We start from the raw sequence: 24,347 nt of genomic DNA, 5'->3' as shown, positions 1-24,347 counted from the left end.
AGAGAGAGAAAGGTCTTCCCTTGCCGTTGGTTCACCCTCCAATGGCCGCCGCTGCAGCCGGCGCACCGCGCTGATCCGATGGCAGGAGCCAGGATCCAGGTGCTTTTTCCTGGTCTCCCATGGGGTGCAGGGCCCAAGCACCTGGGCCATCCTCCACTGCACTCCCTGGCCATAGCAGAGAGCTGGCCTGGAAGAGGGGCAACCGGGACAGAATCCGGCGCCCTGACCGGGACTAGAACCCGGTGTGCCGGCGCCGCAAGGTGGAGGATTAGCCTATTGAGCCACGGCGCCGGCTCAAGCTTTACATCTTCAATCAGTGTTGAGGTAATGAACTTTTCCATAATTTATGGAGAATCCATGTACTGTGTGTATAATACAAAATGAATTTTGACTCCCTACTGACACTAGGGGAAGATTTAATTTGAAATAGGTCAATACCAACATTTAAATGGTAAAGCAATGTATGCTTCATAAAAACAAGCATAATATTATACTATGTTGAAGATATTTATTTGCAAATGGTAAAATTGTTTTAATAATAAAACATGCATGTTTTGTTAAAGAGACTCATTCATGTTGCTATAACCAACAGGATTTCTTTTTATGGCTGAATAGTATTCCATTGTGTATGTATACCACATTTTCTTTATTCATTGATGGGAACTTTGATTCAGCTAATATCTGGGCTATTGAGGGTAGTACTGAAATATATATGAGATGTCTCTTTGACATACCAATTTAATTTCCTTGGAGTATATACCCAGTAGTGGGAATGCAGGATCATATGGCGGTTCTATTTTTAACTTTTTGAGGAACTTCTTTACTGTTTTCTATAGTGGCTGTGTTCATTCATTCAAGATTTAATTTGTTTGAAAGGCAGAGTGACATACTCTGAAGGGGGATTATACTCAATGTTACAAATATTATACTCATAGATTTTAAAAGAGCTTAAAGAGAGGCTTTTGAATGTTCTCACCACAAAGAAGTGATAAATATATTTGAGATGATGGATAAGGTAAGGATACTGATGCTAACATTACACATTGTATACCAGTATTGAAGAAACATCACACTGTGCTCCATCAATACACACAATTTTGTGTTAACAAAAAAAGTTGATATATTTGTATCTCAAATAAATTACATACTTCTGTTTATCAAGAAGTATATTTAGAATAAAAAGACTACAGATAAGGAAAAGCTAGTCACAATAAAATGTTTGACAAAGAACTCTTTTTCCAAAATACATAAAAGTCCTCAATATTGATAAACACAGCTACATTTTAAAAAGGAGGGGCAAAACATTGACATACTTTCTCAAAAACAATTTCTAAATTCATGAAAAGAATTTTAAAGGGTTTAACAGCATTATTCATTATTTAAGTACAAATTAAATGGTATGAAATACAATTTTATCCTGGACAGAATGGCAAATATAAAAAGCACAGAAAATATGAATTTTTTAAAAAGTTTATTTATTTAAAAAGCAGAGAGAGCATGCGAGAGCACTTCCATTCACTGTTTCACTACCCAAATGCCTGCAACAGCCAGGATCAGAATAGGCTGAATTCAGGAACCTCAAATTCAGTTCCGGACTCCCATGTTGATGTCAGAAAACCAAGTAATTGAGACATCACCTGCTGCCTCAAAGCATGTGAATTAATAGGAAACTAGAATCAGATATGGAGTTGGAACTTGAACCCAGGCAATCCAATATAGGGTGTGGGTTTTGCAAAAGCATCTTAACTGCTGTGCCAAATGCTCTCTGCACACTCAGATAGTGTTAATTTTTGTCAAGGTATATAGAATTACTGGAATTAGATACATTGCCAGTGAGATGTAAAATTCTAAGTATTTGGAAAATTATTTGGCAAAATTAAAAAGAAGCCTATAAAAACCCTCTGACCTAGAAATTTCACGTTTGTGTATATACTCAAGAAATGCTTTTGTTCACAAGCAGATATCTACAGGAATGTTTATAGCATCTTTAATTATGATAGCTCCAAACTGAAAGTAAATCTTATCAATAATAACGTGTAGGTTACAACAAACAGCAACCAAAAAGAAGACATTTTGGGAGCAGTGAAGCAATATTTTATAGCTATAACTGAATTATACACACACCGTTACAAATTTATCTGTCAGACCTTATATTAAGGAAGAAAATACTCCAATCAGATCAAAATGTCCGATTCCTTTGTTTGAGGTGTAAAAACCACGCCAATATGATCTATGGTAATAGAGGTAGGAATTGGTTATCTTTGAGGAAGAGGTTGTAGAATATCACCTGGAGGAAATATGTGGTTTTGGAAATTGTTCATATTGTGATGTGGATGGTGATTATTCATGTATATAGACAAACAAGGGGACTGCAAAATGTTTGCAAAAAGTTGAATTAAAAGATACAAATTAAATCTATTAATTTTCCTTGATCTAAGCTCTATTAAATTCAAGATGTTTTTATAAGATATCCTGCCAGTGATTTGTCCATCTCTAAAGAACTGCCGTGGTGGGGGGGCATATAGGAGTTAAACTTTCTTATTGCGGTCCTTTTAAAATATCAGTAAGTGAAGAAAATGGTTGCCATTTAATGATTTTTAAGATTTAGGAAACAAAAAGAAGTCAGAAGGAGCCAAATCAGGATCCTAAGATAGATGACTAATGATTTCCCATTGAAACTCACAAAAATTGCCCTTATTTGATGAGAAGACTTCAGGAGCATTGTGATGGTAAAGAAAAACTCTCTGGTGGATCTTCACTACGTTTATTTTTACTAAAGCTTTGGACAATTTTCTCCCTCACATCCATTATAATCAAATGTTCTTCGACACTCCAGAAAGTCAACCATCAAAAAGTGCATCCAAAAACACTCTGACCATGATCTTTGCTTCTGAGTGGTTCTCTTTGCTTTGACTGGACTACTTCCACCTCTTGGTTACCATTGCTTTGATTTTGCTTTTTATTCAGGCTCATACTGTGAAAGCCGTGTTTCATGTGCTATTCCATTTTTTGAAACAAATGCCTCAATTTCTTGGTCCCATTTGTTTAGTTTCCACTGAATTTGCTACTCTATCTATAGTTGATTTAGGTGCAAAGATGTTGGCTCCAACTGAGCAGAAAGTTTGATTCAGTTTAATTTTTCTGTCAAAGTTATATAAGCTTGAACTAATTGAAATGTATATAACATTGGCAATTTTTCTGCTGTTACTCATAAGTCCTCTTATTAGTCCTCTTATTATCTCCTAATAAGAGGACTTACAAGTCCTCTTATGAGCAAGTTTTTTTTTTTTCTTCAAAAATTGTTGTGGATGATCTGTTGCTTCAATATTGTCTCATCCCTTCTTAAAATGAATTATCCATGTGTAAACTTCTGATTTATCTAGGGTGCTGCCCCATAAACTTTTCATAAAACATCAGTGACTTCACCATTCTTCTACTCAACCTTCACTGAATATTTCAGGTGTGTCCTTGCTTCAATTTTACGAGAATTTGTTTCTCTGATTGGGGCTCCCTTCAAGCAGAAGCCTTATCTCTTAGTACCTCAAACTAGATCATGTTCGAACAAGTTGTTACAAGTTAATAGGAGGGCTTTTTAATGCAAAATACTATGAAAGTCATGCAGATCCTTTTAATAATATGTATAGCCCATGAATTTTTTGAAGAATATACATATACACACACTATAAAAATATACAATAATTTCTATCTACCACCTTGCTTATTATTTGATCGTTCAACTAGGGTGTTAATTAACCTTTAGTGTCATCCGTAATGTCCCTTTATGCTTTTGAAACACAACTCCTTTTTACTGAGTTACGTATGAATAATTCATGCCCAGAAGTGTTGAAGAGTCTGGGGGACTGCCTATGACCTTCTGTTTCCAAAGATGACTTGTAGCCATGTTCTTGCTTTTTCTGCCTCACTGTTGTGTTGACCCAGGGAATAGAGTTGAGTCCTTCAGTTAAGAATTCCTTAATAATCACACATTTATGGTTTGTCTTCCTTTTTATTCCTTTCTGACCTCAGATAGTAATTCAGCTTGCATTCTCTAATTACTATGCCTTTCCTCTCTTGTATGCTGTTCTTTCACATATATTGTTTAGGATTTAAGTGCTTTTAATTTGTTAAACTTCTAGGCTTTAAAAATTCACAGATGTTTTCTTTTTTTTTCTCTCACATTTATTTACTACAGAAATGAAATAGCCTGGCTTCCTAAATGGGGTAAAATTACAGAAAACATAAGAAAAATTGTATGTTTGAAAAAGTAATAATACTAATAGATAATATTAAGGATTTCACTTATTTCATATGTACAAATTGATTTAAAAATCATTCTCAGGGAAGCTATTGTCTTTGAATTTTAAATGCCCCTGTGATCCTAGATAATATTGCCCAATGTATATTTTCACATATTGAATATTTGTGTGTAATATATATGCAGTGTGTATAAATAATAATAAATTCCTTTTTAAATGTACCAAATAGTCTTTTTTCTCCTAGTATTTGCCTGTTAATCTGAAGACAAGAATGCACATTAAGGCCAGAACAGAATTGGGGAGTGCATTCCTGCATCAAATCTTGTGTGGAGGAGAAGCCACTATGTGGAATACCACCCTTGACTTGATGGTTAGGAAAGATAACCCTGGCATAGCTATCCAAGTATCTCTGTGCTTAGATTTCAGGCTGGTTTGCTGAATGTGTTTTACTAGGACCTTCTCACGGATTAGGGTCTTGTGCCATAAAGTACTAATGCAAAAACAGTGTTGTGCAATTACCAGGCATTAAAACCAATTTATTTATTTAACTAACTTTTTGACTTTTAGAACTCAGGATCAGGATGCCAGGTGCCTTTTTCTGTTTTGTTTTTTTTTTTCTTTTTAATGTAATTTAAATTTTATTTTTTAAACTTTTAGTTAAGGTAAGCAAATCATATATTTTATATATACAGATTTAGCAACATAGCGATACTTCCCGTCCAACTCCCCATCCCTCCCACACTCTCAGCTTTCCTCCTTCTTCCTCTCTCAATACCTCTCCTAATTTTTACAATGATCTATTTTCAGTTTACTTTATACTCATAAGATTAACTCTTATGTGAAGAGTTCAGCAAATCGAAAAATAAAACAATTGTTCAAGAGTAGAGAGGACTATAAACAAGCATTGAATCTCATGTTCATTTCACTCCAAAAAATTACATTGTTGGTACTCAGTTACCACAGATCATGAAAGACATAACAGCATTTGCCTTTTGGGGACTGGCTTATCTCACTAAGTAGAATGGTTTCTAGTTCCTTTTTTCTAAGTTATTCATGCAGATAAGTGTCATGTATAGCATGAGTTAGAGACTACAAGATATCCCCCAGATTTCTCTTTCTCTACATTCCAGATTCTTTCTTATTGTTCTAGGGTCTATATGTTAGCCAATGGAATGTTATCAAAAGGAAAAATTTTCATTTCTAGGTTGTTTCAAAAAAAAAAAAAAAAACCACATTTCTCCAACCTATTCTGCATGCTATTTCCTCTTCTAGCAAATTGGAAAAGAAAGGAACCACAAAGGCAATGAACTTTGAGTCATGTTTTGTAGAGCCTCCAAGTGCACATAGCCTAGGCACTAACATTGTTTTGTTAAACAGAAAATAGCCACAGACAAGGGGCAACTACCTCAGTCATTTGTATGAACCAAAAGTGAACTTCTATTTTGTTCATGCATTACATGTTTTGGGTCTTTTAAATCTAGTTATTAGTATTTCCTAATTCAAATGGAAGTTGTAATGATGTATTAATTAGGAAAAAAATGTACTCTCAGTCCAGATTTATCACTAAGTGCTTCTGAGATGCCACAGAGAGCATACCAAAGTACTTCTCAGGACTAAAATTTACTTACTATACAGTGAAGGTAACCCAGTCTTTCCTTTTCCAACTTGGCAGGGTGGTAATTTTATTAAATTGTGTCAAGACTACATGTTTGTATTTTAATGCAAGGAGATGACAATATTTGCAATTTGCTGATGATCTGTAAATATGAGTTAATTTTACCTAAAAGTAAATTCACAATGACTTTCTAAGGGCATGTGTTCACCACTGTTGTTTAAAATTCCAAACATTTTTGTAGAATGCAAGCTCATTCACATGAACTCACTTTTTCTAAATGCCTAAGGTCGAAGTCATTACTATAACTATATGCTTCCACATCAACAGAAAAGCAGTACTTACTTATTAAAAAAAATCATCAAAAAGTTATTGCTTGCACTGTGTTTAAAACAACAAAGAAAAAAATGTGCTTCTGAATAAGATCAATCTATGTTTAGCCTCTGTGAAAAATATATTTCCTTGATGTTAAAGTTTGTATGAGTCAAGTATTTGGCACAGAGTTTAGGACACTGTTTGGCCTCATTTCTGATCCAGCTTCTTGCTACCTTGTGCTTTGGGAGGCAGCAAGTGAAGTTTCAGCCACTTGGGTTCTTGCCCCACACATAGGAGACCTGAGTTCTTGGCTTTGGGCTTCAACCAGACTCAGCTGTGGCTTCTGTAGGTATTTAAGAAGTGAAACACCAGAAGGAATGTTTCTTGTGTGTTTCTCTGTGTGTGTGTCTCTTTCTTTGACATAAATAAATAAATATATGTAAATAAATGTATTTTTTTACTTGAAAGATGGGGGGGGGGGGGTCTTCCATCCGCTGGTTTACTCTCCAGATAGCCGCAACAACCAAAGCTGTGCCGATCCAAAGCCAGAAGCCAGGAGCTTTCTCTGGGTCTCCCACGTGGGTGCAGGGACCCAAGGACTTGGGCCATAGCAGAGAGCTGGATTGGAAGAGGAGCAGCTGGACTAGAACCAGCACACATATGGGATGCCGGTGCTTCAAGCCAGGGCTTTAACCCACTGCAGCACCAGCACAGTAAATAAAAGTTTTAGAAGTAAAAGGAGCCAGTGCCTCAGCTCACCTGGCTAATCCTCCGCCTGAGGCACCGGCATACCAGGTTCTAGTCCTGGTTGGGGCACTGGATTCTGTCCCGGTTGCTCCTCTTCCAGTCCAGCTCTCTGCCGTGGCTCGGGAGTGCAGTGGAGGATGCCCCCCGTGCCTGGGCCCTGCACCCATGGGAGACCAGGAGGAAGCACCTGGCTCCTGGCTTCGGATCAGTGCAGCGCGATGGCCTTAGAAGCAATTTGGGGGGTGAACCAATGGAAGGAAGACCTTTCTCTCTGACTGTCTCTCTCTCTCACTAACTCTGCCTGTCAAAAAAAAAAAAAAAGTAAAAATGTAAGTCAAAATGATTTTGATAACTTTCAAGTTATGTGATGTTTCCAAAATAAGTTTTTGCTTTAAGAAAATGTGGTTATCTTAGGATTGTACCTATGAAATACCTTATATCTCTTCTCTCTGTTAGTAAAAATTTAAATGACAAAATATGTTTATTTAAGTCTTTAGCCTCTCTGTCTCTGTCTCTGACTGTCTCTGTCTCTCTGTCTCGCTCGCTCGCTCACTCTCTTTCACACACACACATGGGGATGGGAGGTAGAGAAAGAGAAACTATTCTCTAGGTATTGTAAGTAATTACAATTAGTGCAAAAAGGAATATTTGATCAAACTGGGATGATTCAACTTTGGTCTACTTGTTTCTCTGAGAAGATTTTCAAGAGTTTATATTAAGAACTTGAAACTGTTACAGATACTATAATCTATTCTGTTGGGAAATATCAACCTAATGGATAATTTTAAGCCATGAGCATTTTTTAGAATATATTAAATGTTCACTTTGATTCTTTAACGCTTAGTATAAGAAAATGCTGACTCTCATGAATTTTACAAGTGATGATGTGTCCTTGGTAACAAAAAAACCCCACATACTAGAAATCAGCAATAGAAAGATTTGGTAGACTATATGCATACCACATATAGTCACTTGCTTACAGAAGTGGCATTACTGGTAAAGGAAATTTACTGCCTATATTTTTCCATTATTTTCCTTTTTTTTTTTGAATTACTGTATTTTTCTCTTCAAAAGCAACTTTGGACATCAAACTAATGACAAGTTGTCATTCAATCTTAAGGCCTTTAGAAATGCTTTCAACTCTCTTCCCTAACTGGTGAATATAGAGCCTGACAGACAACTAGAATCTGAAGAGTGAAATGATGCTGGGTGTGTGCAATGGAATAAATCTCTCTGGTCCTCTGTATGTTGTTGGTTATTTCAGCTTGGATGCAGGCAGATCTGTTCCTTATATTTTCTCAAATCAGAATGTGTGTGTGTGTGTGTGTATGCAAACAAACATTATAAACATTGTTATTCCAATCATTACTGATTAAGAAAAAATAGGTAAAGGTATGCATCTCTTTATGGGTTTTGGGGTGATGGAAATTAGTAAGATGGATCATTCTTCCAAATATTCTTTGCTGTTCTCTTATACCCTAAATAAATTTATTATAGATAATATGCATCATTTTGTGTCAAAGTTCACATTTGCTATTTCTTATTCTCTCTCCTTGAGTTTGACTTTAATTAAATATATGTCAACTTCAGGAAAGAATCAAAACTCTAAATTTATCAGTTGTTCTAGCCTTAAAGAAAAGATGCACTTTGCCAGATTTTATGGCAGAGGAAGAATATTAAAAATAATTGAAAGCACAAATGCCTTTGCACATTGAATTTACTGGGGATGATATGTAGTAGCAGAAGAGTCAGAGTTAAAGCCTTCTGTAGAGTAGAATAGAAGAAATCAATGAACAGTTTCTTTAATTTTCTGGGCTGGAGAGGAAGTCCTATTTTTAACTGTCAGATCTATTGTCACCAGATTGAAAGGTAGCAATACGTTGAGGCATCATGTTGATTTCTACTACTGTGTAAGTTATTAGAGAAGCCACTTTAAAGAAATATTTACTGGTTTACTTTTAAAGGATGACAGCTTTTTACTTCTAACTCCTTCAAATAGAATATTTCCTTTTCATTTTGTACATAGATGCTCTCTATGAACTCACAGTCATCAAACAAAGAATATGGAAATCATTGCTTCTTGCTGAAATCTAGAAGTCACATTAACATCATTCACAGCTGTGTGGCCCATATTCCTAGAGAAGAAGGAATTGAACAAGATGAGAAAGCACACGATTTTGGAACTGTCATTCCTAGATCATTTTCAAATTACATAGCAAATTAACTTAAAATGATTTTCACTGATTCTTTAAAATGTGTCACGTGACTTTTAAAATCTTTATATATTCCTGTTCTTATAAAAGAGGTATTTAATTTAGATTTTATTTTTTGAAATGTATTTATCTGAGTGGCAAAGAAAAACAGATGTAGAGAGAGCGTCCATCCTCTGGTTTGCTACCTACATGCCTACAGCAGCCAGGTTGGGTCTAGACCACACTCAGGCACCAGATATGTCATCCTGGTCTCCTATGTGAGTGGAAGTGGCCCAAACACTTGCTTTCCCAGATACATTAGCTGTATGGGAAGTGAGACAGCTGGGACTGGAACAGGTACTCCAAGATAGGGTGCCAGTGTGGCAAGTGGTGGCTTAACACACTGCCTACACAAATCTGGCCCCTAAAGTAAACTTTAATTATAAAAATAATATATGAACATGCTAACAAAATAGTGCAGAAGCATATAAAGTGAAAAGTGTTTCTATCCTTATAATTACCAGCTTTTCTCCCCAAAGTTGGGGCCATTTTCTGGTTCTAAGTTGTTTTGTTTTTATATATTTAGAAAAATACCTATAGTAAATGCAAGTATTTGGATTTGTTAGTAAAAAACAATTTTAGTTAATACAACCATGCTATATACATGCCTACATATCTTGCTTTCATTCTTGCTTAAAGACTAATCTACAATTATATAAATTAAAGCTATGTTCAAGTGAATCTCAATGTATGTGTATATACATATAAATGCATGTGTATAGTGATGTAAATGTTTAATTGATATTTTCAAAAGATCTCAAATGGAAAGCATGGCATGTCTAGATGTACAGTAGCTCTATTTTTCTTCCATTTAATGAATGGGAGAGAGTATAACTCCCACATTCATGAAATACTAGACTGATCAGATTTTTGAAGCAGAGGACTGGTATATAATCTGGCTTCAACATCACCTGTTTGACTTTGGGTAAGTCATGCAACTTGTCTAGTGTTCTTAGTGTTCTTGTTTCCATTTGCCTTTTGTAATACATCCTGTTCCTAAAAAATTACCCAAATACTAATTTTTCACTTTCTCTCTCATTAAGTCCGTAATTCCTCGTGTTCACCCTTTTTTACTTTAGAAATATGTGACTGTTCATGTCCTTTGCCAATTTCTAACTGGATTTTTTGTTGTAGAGTTTCTTGAGTGACTTTTTAGATCCTTTACATAAAACCATTATCACTTGGATAGTTTGCAAATATTTTTTCCTATGATTTATGTTGCTCTTAAGTGTTTTCTTTGCTGTTCAGAAGCATCTTAGCTTGATGTAAGCCCATTTGTCTACTTATGTTTTTATTGCCTGTGCTTCTGGGGCCTTTTCTGAGAAGGCTTTTCCTATGACAATGTCTTGTATAGTTTCCCCAATATTCTCCCTCTAATAATTTGATAGTATCAGTACATACATTTAGATCCTTGATCCATTTGGAATTCATTTTTGTACAAAATATAATGTAGGTGCCTTGTTTCAAACTCTACAGGCAATGATCCTATTTTGTCATCATCATTTGTTGAAGAGACTGTCCTTTTTCCAAGGATTGATTTTAGCTCATTTGTCAAAGATGCGTTGGATGTAGATGAGTGGATTGAGATCTGGGTTTTTTATTCTTTCCACAGTAACAGTACCAGACTGTTTTGATTATAACTGTACTGCGGTTTGTCTTGATATCTGGTATGGTATTGTCTCTAGCTTTGGTTTTGTTGTTCAAGATTGTTTTAGTTAATTGCGTATGAATTTTGTTTATTTTTAAAAGAAATCAGCTATTCATTTTACTGATCTTTTATATCATTTTTGTTTCAATTTTACTTATTCTCTAATTTTATTTCTTTCTCACTAATAATTTTTTGGTTTGTTTTTCTCTTGTATTTCTAGGTACTTGAGATGCATTTTTAGATTATTTATTTGATGTCTTACCAGTTTTATAAGATTTTATTTATTTGAGAGAGAGAGTTACAGAGACAGAGAAGAAAGAGAGAGGTTTTCCATCAGCTGGTTCACTCCCCAAATGGCCACAATGGCCAGAGCTGAGCTGATCCAAAGCCAGGAGCTAGGAGCTTCTTCCGGGTCTCACACTTGGGTGCAGAGGCCCAAGCACTTGGGACATCTTCTACTGCTTTGCCAGGCCATGAGCTGGGAGCTGGATCGGAAAAGGAGCAGTCAGTACATGAACCAGCATGCATATGGGATGCCAGTGCCACAGGCAGAGATTTAGCCTACTAAGCAACAGCACCAGCCCTCTTTCCAACTTTTTGATATAGGCACTAATTGCCATGAGCATTCCTCTCAACACTATTTTTGCTGTATCCTGTAAGTTTTGATATGTTGTGTTGTCAAATTCATTCATTTCCTTAAATTTTTTTTATTTCCCTTCTGATTTCTTCTGTGACCCACTGTTCATTCAGGAACATGTTGTTCAGTCTCCATGTGTTGGCATATTTTCTGGAGTTTCTTATGTTGTTAATTTCCAGCTTCTTTCTGTTGTGGTCAAAAACGATATATGGTATAATTTCATTTTTTTAAAATTTGTTGAGTCTTGCTCTCTAGCCTAGCATATGGTCTATCCTAGAAAAAGTTCTATGCACTGATGAAAAGAACTTGTATTCTGTATCTTTTTGATGAAATGTTCTGTAGATAACAATTAGGTCCAATTGGTCCATAGTATAGATTAGCTGTATTGTTTCTTTGCTGATTTTTTTGCTGGTTGATCTGTCTATTGATGAAAGTGGTGTATTTAAGTTCCCAACTATTATTGTATTGTAATCTGTGTCTCCCTTTAGAAATATTAACACTCATTTTAAATAGCCAGTTATCATTTCTCTCTTTTAATATTTTTTGGGGGGCTTAAAGTCTATTTTGTCTGATATTAGAATGGCTACTTCTGCTTATTCCTATTTTCCATTAGCATGGTATTTTTTTAAAATCCTTTCATTTTCAGTCTTTGTGTCTTTATTTTTTGATGAGGTGTGTTTCTTGCAGGAAGATAATATATGCATTTTTTTAATCTATTCGGCTAGTATGTATCTTTGAATTGGAGAATTTAAGCCACTTTCATTCAGTGTTATTATTGAAATATAATGATTTGATCCTTCCTTTTTTTTTTTTTTTTCACAAATATCCCTAACCTTTGCTTTGGATTTCCTTTGCCTTATTACCAGAAGATTTTCTGCTGTCACATTCTTTCATGATGACTATCTTTGTTTTTGTATATAGTGCATCCTTAAGTATAATTTGTAAGCCTGGAAAAGTGGTGACAGATTATTCAATTTCTGTTTTGGAAGGTCTTTATTTCATTTATTAATGAGAATTCCTGCGTACAGTATTCCTGACAGATTTTTTTTTTCCTTTTATGACTGGGACTGTGTCTCTCCATTTGCTCCTAGCCTGTATATTTCTGATGAAAAATCGTCTGTCAATCTAATTGAGATGCTCTGAAGGTAATCTGACATTTCTCTTGTGCACACTTTAGAATCTTTTCTTTACGTTTTATTGCTGAAAATTTGACTAAAATGTGTAATTTTGAAGATATTTTCTGATCATGTCTATTAGGGTTTATATGTGCTCCCTATGCTTGGATGACTCTTTCTCCAAATAAGAGAAATTTTCTGCTATTATTTCACTGAATTGGCCTTCTGTTCTCTCCACACCTTCAGGAACTGGTAAGACACATGTGTCTGGTCGTTTCATAGTATCCCACAAATCTTGACACCATTTTCAGTTTTCTAATTTTTCTTCTCTTCCTTTTTTTTTTTATCTGACAGATATTTCCAGAGATTTGTTTTCTAGGTCAGATATTCTTTCTTCTGCCTCAAACGTTTGTTTTTAAAGGTTTCCACTTTATTTTTTTTACATATTGAATGCTTCATTTATAATATTTGAGTTTGATTTCTCCAAAATATCTCTATCTCCAAGAAAAACTTTTCCATTCATGTTATGAATGGATCTTTAACTGATGAATTTGCTTCTCATTGTTTTTGGGAAATCTTATAATTATTTTCAATTCCTTTTCAGGCATTTCATCAGCCTCCTCTTCTTTACATTCTAATATTGAAGTTTTTTTTTTTTCCTTTGGGGGAATTATATTGTCTTCCTTGCCCATGTTTATTGTATTTGTATATTTATTTTTAGGCATTTGTTGAAACACTTGTTGGTTTTCTCCTCTGATGACTTTAATCCTTGAGATATGTCTTTGTGGCTTATTAGGGTTTCCACTCCATTAATGGCTATTCAGAGGCATGTACTGGGTGGGTCCAGGGAACTCAGATCAGTGCTCAGGCTGGTGCAACATTCCAAGATGACACCCAAGTTGGGCATGTTAGATCTCCTCTAGTGTCAGAAACAGGAAGGGTATGATGATGTTGGCTGGTGTGATCACTGCCTCACCTCCTCTCTGCCACAGTCATCAATGCTTGGGGAGAGCCCGCAGTGGCTGCATACCCTACTCATACAGGTGAATGAACTGCACAAAGGATCTGTGCAATGTTCAGAAAGAGCGCAAAACCCTCTGCAAAGACACCACCACCACCACCAGGTACTCGGGGAACTGAGCCTCTGAAGCCAGTCATAGTGATTTCCCAGGGTCCCAAGTTTACCCCACACTCTACTGTGCAGTCACAGGATTCCCATAGTCAGCACACAGGGCCCCTACAGTCAGAGGGAACAGGGGAACTACTCAGGCCCCTGAGTCTGCACTATCCATGGTGACAACTGAGGAATTTCTGGAGATACCAGCTGCCTGCCAGTGTTTCTCCTTGAAAGCTTGAGTACAGGCACCATGGATAGAGTGGGGGAAAGGGAGCACCTCACAGGCACCTCTGTTCCCTGCCAACCCTACAGGCCAGACTCAAATTCAGTGGGGACCACTGATTTGTCCCTCAGATAAAATCCTAGAGTTGTGGGCACCGGGTTCTAGTCCTAGTTGCTCCTTTTCCAATCCAGCTCTCTGCTGTGGCCTGGGAAGGCAGTGGAGGATGGCCCATGTGCTTGGACCATGTACCTGCATGGGAGACCATGAAGAAGCACCTGGCTCCTGGCTTTGGATGGGTGCAACACCAGCTATGGTGGCCATTTGGGGAGTGAACCAACAGAAGGAAGACCTTTCTCTCTCTCTCTCTCTCTCTCTCTTTCTCTCTCACTGTCTATAGTTCTACCTGACAAGTAAATAAAAAAATCCTATAGTTGTGTATACACAAGCCATGACAGGCTATACTCACCTTATTAAGATGATGCTTCCTCTCTGCTTACCACAGGGATTCTGTTGGGGTATAAGAAGCAGGCAATAATAATAATATTAATAAAATTAACAATTGACTATTAATTAATTATTAATTTATTATAATAATTAGTGATATTATTTATTATTTATTTTTATTTTTATTATTATATTATATATAGTATATAATATATAATCACACACATATATAATATATATACAATATATATTATATATTATATGCATACTATATATTATTTAACATATATTGTACATATATTATAGTATATATTATATTATTATATTTATGTATATTTATTTATTAATATTAATAAAATTAATAATAAGATTATATAATAAAATAATAAGAAGCAGATTCTCCCATCTTGGGGTCAAGTGGGCCCCCTGCTAGTGCTCCAGGTCAAACTCAAAATCAGTGTGGTTCACAAGTTTCTCCCTCAGGCATTATCAGCAGTGACATGGGTTGCCAAATGAGTTAAGTTTATAGCAATTGGCATAAGGTAAAATCTTTTGAAAGGGGACTATTATTAGTGATTGTGGTGGTGTGTTTTGATTAGTTGATTTGTGGCATTACTTATTTTTTAATTATATTGTTATCAAATTTGTAACAAGTCACAATAATCATTAGTTGGTGATCCATGAATTTATTTTTTGGATATATCGCCTGTCTGCTATTCTTTCCCAGTTCATGGAATTCCTATTTGATATTTTGGTGGAAAAGTTACTAATTTTCCATCATACACCACTGTTGACTAGAATCTTGAGTTACTCATGATTTCCAAGACATTTTCCCCAAACTAGAAGGCTTTATTTCTCCAGTATCTTTTGCTTATGGCAGAAGCTCTGTTTGCTTATAGTTGTGATCAGAGTTATAGGAAGGAACAGTGCTGTCTCCAGTACTCTTATTATGTTTATTGTTTTATTATCCATTTTCTTTAAGACTGTAGATATTTAATCCACAATGAAGATCCTCAATAAAAGTCATGTTATTTTTGAATTTAATGGAAAAAAAAAACAGTTGTAGTTTGTACAATGCTCAGTCCACAACGGTCAGCACTACCAATATCAAAGATCAATATTACAGCTCAGTTCCAGTCCAGGTGGATTGTCAAAACAGTTTCGGTGTAAGAAGACCTAAAGAAAGCAGCACTACATGTGCAGGATTTGTGTTTAGCTCCCCACCCCTATACTTCCTTTGTTTAGAGTGGCATTCTACGTCAGGTGGCTGACTCAAATTTAGCAGGACTGATGGTGTTCCTATTCCTAAGTAGTTCAGTAGGGATCTAAAAGTATCCCATAAACAACAAACACAACCTACATAAAATGACGACATTGACTGACAAACGTCCTTTTCTGGTAGTGATTGAGGTCAAAATAACCTGTACAGGTTTGCACGTAAAGGAGCAGAACATCAGCTCATGTGATCCTTAAAACTGAGGGAAAATATAAAAATAATCAGTAGTTAGTAATGAATGAGTTATTGTAGATTATTTTTGTACATTGATTTCTATAGACATGAGCCAGATGGCAAATAAAAGGTCTTACAAACCATAAATGAATAGCAGACAAAGCCAGTACCCATCAAAATGTTACCATCCTCAATAAGATAAATAGAAAAATTTGAGAGTTAAGCTTTACAAATATTTATAGCAATTCGACATTTCTACAACAATTGAATTCCTCATGATAGGTAGACTTATCAAATAGGGTGTAATGCATTTCAGATGTGTTCAACACTTACAGTGCTAGTTGTATATATAGAGCCATATATCTGTTCATGACAGGATGACAGGTTTGAAATAGGGAAAAAAGAAACCTCGTCCCTCACCAAGGTAGTTTTAGAAGCGCTAAGAGGGACTTGACAATATCAACTCCAATAACTTATAAGAACATTATATAATTTGCCCACTTGCATTATTGTGTTTTTACATTTAAGGGTCTTAAAATACAAATGATTTATGGAAGGAGTAATACTAGGTACTCCATTTGTAGTTTATATAACCCCTCCTTTGTAATTAAAGGATGTGTTCCTCAACTTGCTTGGAATTTTGATATCTAATGGCTGACATCTGAATATTTCTTCCTGGTGTTTGCCATTGGCTGAAGACATGCTGATAATAGACTTCCTTTCTAAGGTCAGTATGAATCTAAGCACTATTTTATAAGGGGGTATAATATTCTGGCCACATTACCAGAATTTGAAGCAATTCTTCAGGACCATTCAAGCTCCAGCACTCTCTATGGTGTCAGTTGAAGCCTTTTCTATAACTGCCTCATAAACTAACATTTGTCTTGACCCCATCTGTTTCCTTTATGTTCCCATGGCTGTTAATCTCAATAGATGCCAGAAACTTTCTTCATCTAAAATCCAACCTCAGAATGTTCTTCCTGGAGATGTCAGGCTGTGGTCATACGTATCATAGTGCTTTGTTTGAGTTATTTTCATTTTTATTTCTTTCATCAGGATTAACAGAAGTTAAAGCAATGATGCAATAGAATACCAAGTATGGAGACAGGAGAGTAATTTGAGGAGTGGATCTGGCTCTTTGGTAGTCGTTGGGGCTAGAATATAGATAGAGGAGACAGCAGCAGAAAGAGTACAGAGCCTTAGTTTTTATATAGCATTGAATTGTAGAGGCAGATTTTCCTCCTTCATTATAGGAATAACCTTTCCTTTCCAGATATTCACAAATTAAACCACAAGTCAATTTTCCCATCATAGAGTTTAGCCTGGGATTTTTCAAGTGGTAGTGGTCCAATACTGAGTGGTAATGAGTACTCAAAAAGTAATCGTACTCACAGAACATTACACTCCATTTTGAATAAACAAATAACCAGTAACTCAACAGAAATATATTGTCTACAGCTGAATACAGATTACAACAAATGTAGCATCTTAAAACAAAACATATTTATTGATGCACAGTTTCAGAGTCTAGGCATGGCTCCCTAAACCTGGAGTGAAGATGTTGGCTAGTGCTAGTTTCTCATCTTGTGTTCAAGTAGGGGAAGAACCCATTTCAAAAGCTATATTGGTTAATTGTTACATGTAATTTTGTAATTGTGTGATTCATGGCAACTCTATTTTTTTAAGCCACAAATGAAGAGAGAGACTAGCAAGGCAGGGAGGGTTTTCTTGTGTGATCCCACACACCTAAACATCTGCACCCTACAACTTCTGTGTGTTCTGTTTATTAGAGAGCAGCCACAGTTCTTACTCAGACACAAAAGGAGAGTTTAAAAGAAATCTGTTGGGGCCGGCACTAGGCTAATCCTCTGCCTTGTGGCGCCGGCACACCGGGTTCTAGTCCCGGTCGGGGTGCCTGTTCTGTCCCGGTTGCTCCTCTTCCAGGCTAGCTCTCTGCTGTGGCCCGGGAGTGCAGTGGAAGATGGCCCTAGTACTTGGGCCCTGCACCCCATGGAGGACCAGGATGAGTACCTGGCTCCTGCCATCGGATCAGCGCGGTGCGCCGGCTGCAGTGCGCTGGCCACGGCGGCCATTGGAGGGTGAACCAACAGCAAAGGAAGACCTTTCTGTCTCTCTCTCTCTCTCTCTCTCACTGTCCACTCTGCCTGTCAAAAAAAAAAAAATCTGTTGGGATCATGGGCATCCCATTAAAGTTTGTCCACAATGTTAGGAATTGTTAAACTTATGTTGTAACTAGTTTTCCAATTTATTGTAAAATTAAACTTTTAAATACAAAATCATAATATAGGCACACCTTGCTTTATTGGACTTCCCTTTGTGGTACTTCATGGAAATTGCATTTCTTTTTTAGAAAGTGAAGATTTGTGGTAACCCTGCTTTGACCAAGTCTACTGGCACCATTGAATCAACACTGTGTGTACCCTTTATGTCTCGATTACCTTTTGATGATTGGTCTAATTTTTTAAACTTTTTTGTAATTACTATGTCTGTAATGGGAATCTGTGATAAATGATCTTTGATGCTACTATTGTGATTGTTTTTTACCCACCACAAGCTATATCCATAAACTACTACATAGTAAATTGATATAATGAAAAATTTAGATGCTCTGTTTCACTAAGGAGCTATCCTCCTAACTTTCTCTCTCTGCTCAGACTTATGTATTCTTTGAGACACAATAAATTTAAATTAGGGAAATTATTTACCCTATAATGACCTGTAAAATATTCACATGAAAGGACGATGTCACATCTTTCACCTTAAATCAAAAGCTAGAAATGATTAATCTTGGTGAGAAGGCATGTCAATACCTAGTCCTCTTACATGAAGCAGGCAGTTGTGAATGCTAAGGAAAAGCAATTTAAATAAATTAAAATAGTTCCTCTAGTGAATATATACACCATATGAGAAATAGCCTTATTCTTGATTTGGAGACCTTTAATGTTCTAAATTGAAATAATAAGCCTATTCATCATTCCCTTATGCCTTCTTTTGGAAGAGCCATGTGGGACTTTCATAGCTAGAGAGCAGTAGTCAGTGCCCAGCTTCAAAGATCAGGTGGCCTTTCCTGTTAGAGGATAACGAAACTAATGAATTCACATTGAAGTCAATGCTGATTTATCATTCTGAAAATCCTAAGTCATTTAAAAATTATACTCAATCTACTCCGCCTGTTTTCTTTGAGGGAAGAACGAGGCCTAGATGACAGCCCCTCTGTTTGTAAACATGGTTTCCTGAATATTATGAGTACACTTTTAGACATCCTAACAAGAAGGAAAGACTCAAAATGTCACTACTCACTGGCAATGCGTTTGGTAACCCAAGAGGTTGGATGAAGACATTTACCATGATAAATGGAGTTTCTGTGCCTGCTAACACAGCCATTCCCTAGCCTAGAGATTAAGGAGTATTTAAGAAGCATAGTTTGTAAGGCACAACTGCCATAGATGTAAGTCCTCAGATAAATCTGGGCAAAGCAAATGGAAAATCTTCTGGAAAGGATTCACCCTGAAGTGATAAATCACAAGTCACTAAAAGTATCAACACTACAGTTCAAGACTGCTATGAAACCCACTTTAGGTATACCACCCCTTCAAAAAGTATTAAGAATCTGACCTGTTTATTGCTTTAGAAGAATGAAAAATATTATAAGGAAATATGGAATAAATTTGGGTTACTTTAAGTGAATAATTATTTTATATTTTAAAGATTTATTTTAAAGGTCGGGGGGTGGGGGGAATAGGGAGGGGAGAAGAGAGGAAAGATCCCTTTCACTTGGGCTGGTCCAGGCTAAAGCCAGGAGCCAGGAACTGATTTCAGGGTTCCCATGTTGGTGGCAGGGCCTCTAATACTTGAGCCATTACCTGCATTTAATGTATGCAGGGTACATGTTGACAACAAGGTAGAAGGGAAAGCAGAGCCAGACCCTGAACCCAAGCAACTGATATGGGGTATGTGTGGCTTGTGATGTGGTAGTTAAACGTCTGCCCCAGTGGAAAAAAATATTACTTTACTCTCCAGTAGTATACTGCATGTTTATTCAAACTGCTTTCATCTTTCCAACAACCTCACTATGTCCTATTCATGACTTATTTATAGGCATGCATGTGTGTGTGTTTATGCCTTAAATTCATTATCCCTTACCAACCTACACGGGTTTCTTGAACAATGATTTGAATAAGATTTGCTGTTATTATCAAGGTGGTCATCACTAACACAACCATAATGTAAGGAAAACAACAAGAAATTATTGCCAACCCAACCTAAATTATTTTTTATCAGATACTCAAGAGCTATAATAGTGTATGGACTAACTACTGAAAAGGGGCTCTGGTTGTCTCTGCTTTTCATTCTTGATGTCCTTACTGCTCGAATCAATTGCGTAGTAATCATATTCATAGGAAATAGCTCTTCTTGTGGTTCATTCTTAATATCAATATGGATCAAATTATTTGGGTAGTAATCATATTCATAGGAAATTTTGTTTTCTTCTTGTGAGTGATCTAACCCTTTATTAAGCATCATCTAAATGCTCAAAACTGTCACAATTTTGCCTTTCATAAGTTTGCCTGTGGATCTAGATGCAAATGTACATCTGCTATACCTCTATTTTCACTGGGATCTCTCACAGACAATGCAAACTCAACATAGTCAAATCCATTTCTCATTTCTTACTAAAGCTACTCTTCCTCCTTTATTTGCTTTACAATTTGTGACATTATTATCCAGTCACACAATTAAGAAACACATCTTGGAGGCATCATTTACTGGACCCTCCCCCACATATATGATAGATCCAGTATATCAGCAATGCTTGCAAATTTTATGATCTCAATATTTCCATAATGTATTCTTTTCACCTCTAATGCGCAAGACATAATTCTGACTTTGACTATCACATGTCTGGATAGTTTCATGTACTTTTTAGCTGATCTCGCTATATCAATTTGATACATTTCAAATTCACTCTTGCTAGTTACTAAGGTTGAAAGCATAACCAGCTACAGATACGTAGAGATAACTACAAATAAACTGTGTATATGTTAGAGGAGAACAATAAGAAATAAAATCTCTACATAATTTCTATTTCTCCTGAAATAAACATTTGAGGATAGAATTTTTGTAGGAAGAAATTAAGTGGAAAGAAAGCTAAATATGCTGTTCTTTCCTTGGGCTTAGCAAGCGCAACAAATATTATTACCTTATCAAAATTTTTGTAATTTTTAAATGCTTTTACTTATTTTAACTTTTTTGAAAGGCAGAGAAAGAGGGGTGGATGGACAGAGATCTTCTATCTGCTGCTTCATTCTTGAATCCCCACAACAGCCAGGCCTAGGGAAGGCTGAAACCAGGATTCTCAAACTCCATCTGGGTCTCCTGTATGGGTGACAGGGATCCAATTACTTGAGCCATGATCTGCTGTGTCAGAAGCAGGAAGCTGGATGTAAAGAAAGCATCTATAGCTCAAACCAGGCATTCCAATATGGGATATGGATACCCCAAGCAATAACTTACCCATAGCTCGAATGTCCATCCCATCATATTATTTTCAAATACACAAATGAAAATTTTTTGCTAGTATTTACATTCATGTCTGCTAGATAACTTTATTTCTCCCACATTTGAAATTTTATAACCATACCAGTTAATTAATAATTAGTGAATTAAACCAGTCCCAAAAAGACAAATACCATGTATTACCTGATCTGTGGTAACCAATAGAGTACCAAAAATGTAATGTATAGAAATGAAATTTTGACTTTTTGAGAAGTATTGATTGTTTACAGCCCTTGTCCCTACTGTTGAAAAGCAGTGTTGTGTTTTTTTTTTCTATTTGTTGAACTCTTTGCTTAGTGTAGGGTTAATCTTATGAGTCTAAACTAAACAACGTAGATCCATGTAAAAGTTAAGTGAGGAAATAAGAGAGGAAGGTGGAGGAATGATGGGAGCATGGGCAGGAGGGAGTGTAGGGTGGGAAGCATCACTATGTTCTGAAATCTGTGTATATTAAATTCATAGAATTTATTGCCTTAAAAATTAAAAATAAATTTAAAAATTATCCTCTTCAAATGGTAAAAGCTTTTTAGAAAAGAAGCAATTATATTTGCCATCCAAGACGTACTTTTACAAATTCAAATTTATTTCTCTTAAACTCACCTTGATACTCAATTTTATTGAGACACTGATTCTTTGAATTTCCAGATTATTTCACCAATCAACTTACTGTGTCCTTCAGAATACATGAGCTCCTACCTCCATCATGGCCATTCACTTAGACCCTTACCATTGCTCATTATTGCCATGACTTTGCTCTATATAAATAGTCATCCTTAAGTGTCTGGGATCATAATATGTTCAATTAATGCAGCCTTTCTCTGTACTGTGTTCAGAAGAAATATTCATGTATTGAACAGTGTTAAGAGTACTTTAAAAAATAGAAAATCATCAATAATCATAAATGGCAAGATAACTCAGAGCCCCAGTGACAATAAAAAATGCATCTATACTTCTTCACACATGTCGCTCCCCCTCTTCATGGAGGAACGACACAGGACCCTGCAGTGTTCTTTTGTCTGCTCGGCCCTCCCGGGGTTTGCTGCTGGTTCTTCCCGGGTTGGCTACCGACCCTTCCACCTCCATGGAAGGGCGGTTCCCCCTGCCACTTTCCCCACTTCCGCGGGGGAGCAGCACACCGCCGGCCGGCTCTCTTGGGGGCTGCTCAGATGTTCCTCAGGTGTTCCCGGTGCATGTTGTCTCTCTCCTCCTTTATAGTCCTCTTCCACCAATCCCAACTCTACTACCCACACGCCGAGTACACTGCTCTCCTCCAATCAGGAGCAGGTCCTGCTGTTTATTGGTTGAACTGGAGGCAGCTGTGTAGAAGCTGTTTCCTCCTCTCCCAGCGCCATATTGTGGGAGAGCAGATGCATAGAATAAGTCTTAATTCCAGTAACTTAGTCTAGTCCAGAGTTGCTCCCAGTTGCTCCCCACACACACATATACCCTATTTTCTTAGGGGGAGAGATAGGGCTTTTGGACTCTCATAACATGTGGAGTATAAATTGATTCCTTTAATGTCTGCCTCTGAAATGATAACTCACTACAGAAAGAGCAGAAAACCATACCCTCCTGTTCACATAAAATAAACAGGGAAGCTCATCTCTCACTAAAGCCCTACAAGTAACTATAATGTATCCTCTTAAATGAGGCGCAATTGCACCAATTGCAAATACAAATCTGAATTCCTCTTACTGTGTGTTGTAAATTTGCCACATTTGAAGAACTGTAGGGTTATCACTACTGAGAAAGTAATGTTAGCAACACATAAAGCATCCCTTCCATATCAGCCCCCAACCATCACATATATATATATATACAATAACTAAATGTGATGGTGTATGCAATGACAATATCATGGACCACGCAAGAGGTGAACCATCCTGAGTCAGTGAGGCAGAGAAATACCATCACCCCACAAATTAAAGCCAATAGAAAACATGAAAAGAAGCTAACAATTCTGTTTCTACCAATTAAAGGTGAAAAATGGAAAAACAACCCACTGTTCATTCAGGAGCATGTTGTTCAGTCTCCATGTGTTTGCTTATATTTTGGAGATTCTTGCATTGCTGATTTCCAGATTCATTGCATTGTGGTCTGAGAAGATGCATGGTATGATTTTGAATTTTTTGAATTTGCTGAGACTTGTTTTATGACCTAGCATGTGGTCAATCCTAGAGAAAGTTCCATGCACTGGTGAAAACAATGTGTTCTGCAACTGTAGAATGAAAATTTATGTGGATATTTGTTAGATCCATTTGGTCTATAGTGTCTATTATGTCTGCCATATCCTTGCTGATTTTCTGTCTGGTTGATCTGTCCATTGCTGAAAGTGGGGTATTGAAATCCCCCATTACTATTGTATTTGAGTCTATATCTCCCTTTTGGTCCCTTAAAATTTCTTTTAATTAGCCATGTGCCCTGTAATTGGGTGCATATACATTTATAATAGATATATCTTCCTGTTGAATTGATCCCTTAACCATTACATAGTGCCCTTCTTTGTCTCTTTTAATAGATTTTGTATTAAAGTCCATTTTGTCTGATATTAGGATGGCTACCCCACCTGTTTTGGTTTCTGTTAGCATGGAATATCTTTTTTCATCCTTTCACTTTTAGTCTGTGTTTATCTTTGTTGGTGAGATGTGCTTCTCGTAGGCAGCAAATACATGGATTTTATTTTTTAATCCATTCAGCCAGTATGTATTTTTAACGGGAGAGTTTAGGTCATTTATATTCAAGGTCACTATTGAGAAGTAATGACTTTGCCCTGCCATTTTTCCATAAATATTCATATTTTGTACTTTGGATTTCCATTGTATTTTTACTGGGAGATTTTCTTTCTCTACCTTCTTTCTCAGTGATGACCATGTTTCTGTGTTTCTTTGTGTACCACATCCTTAAGCATCTTCTGTAGGGCTGGAAAGGTGGTGACAAATTCTTTCAGTTTCTAT

The sequence above is a fragment of the Oryctolagus cuniculus genome, chromosome 3 (assembly GCF_964237555.1).
Source record: "Oryctolagus cuniculus chromosome 3, mOryCun1.1, whole genome shotgun sequence".
Lineage (NCBI taxonomy): Eukaryota > Metazoa > Chordata > Mammalia > Lagomorpha > Leporidae > Oryctolagus > Oryctolagus cuniculus.
This window is presented reverse-complemented; position numbering follows the sequence as displayed.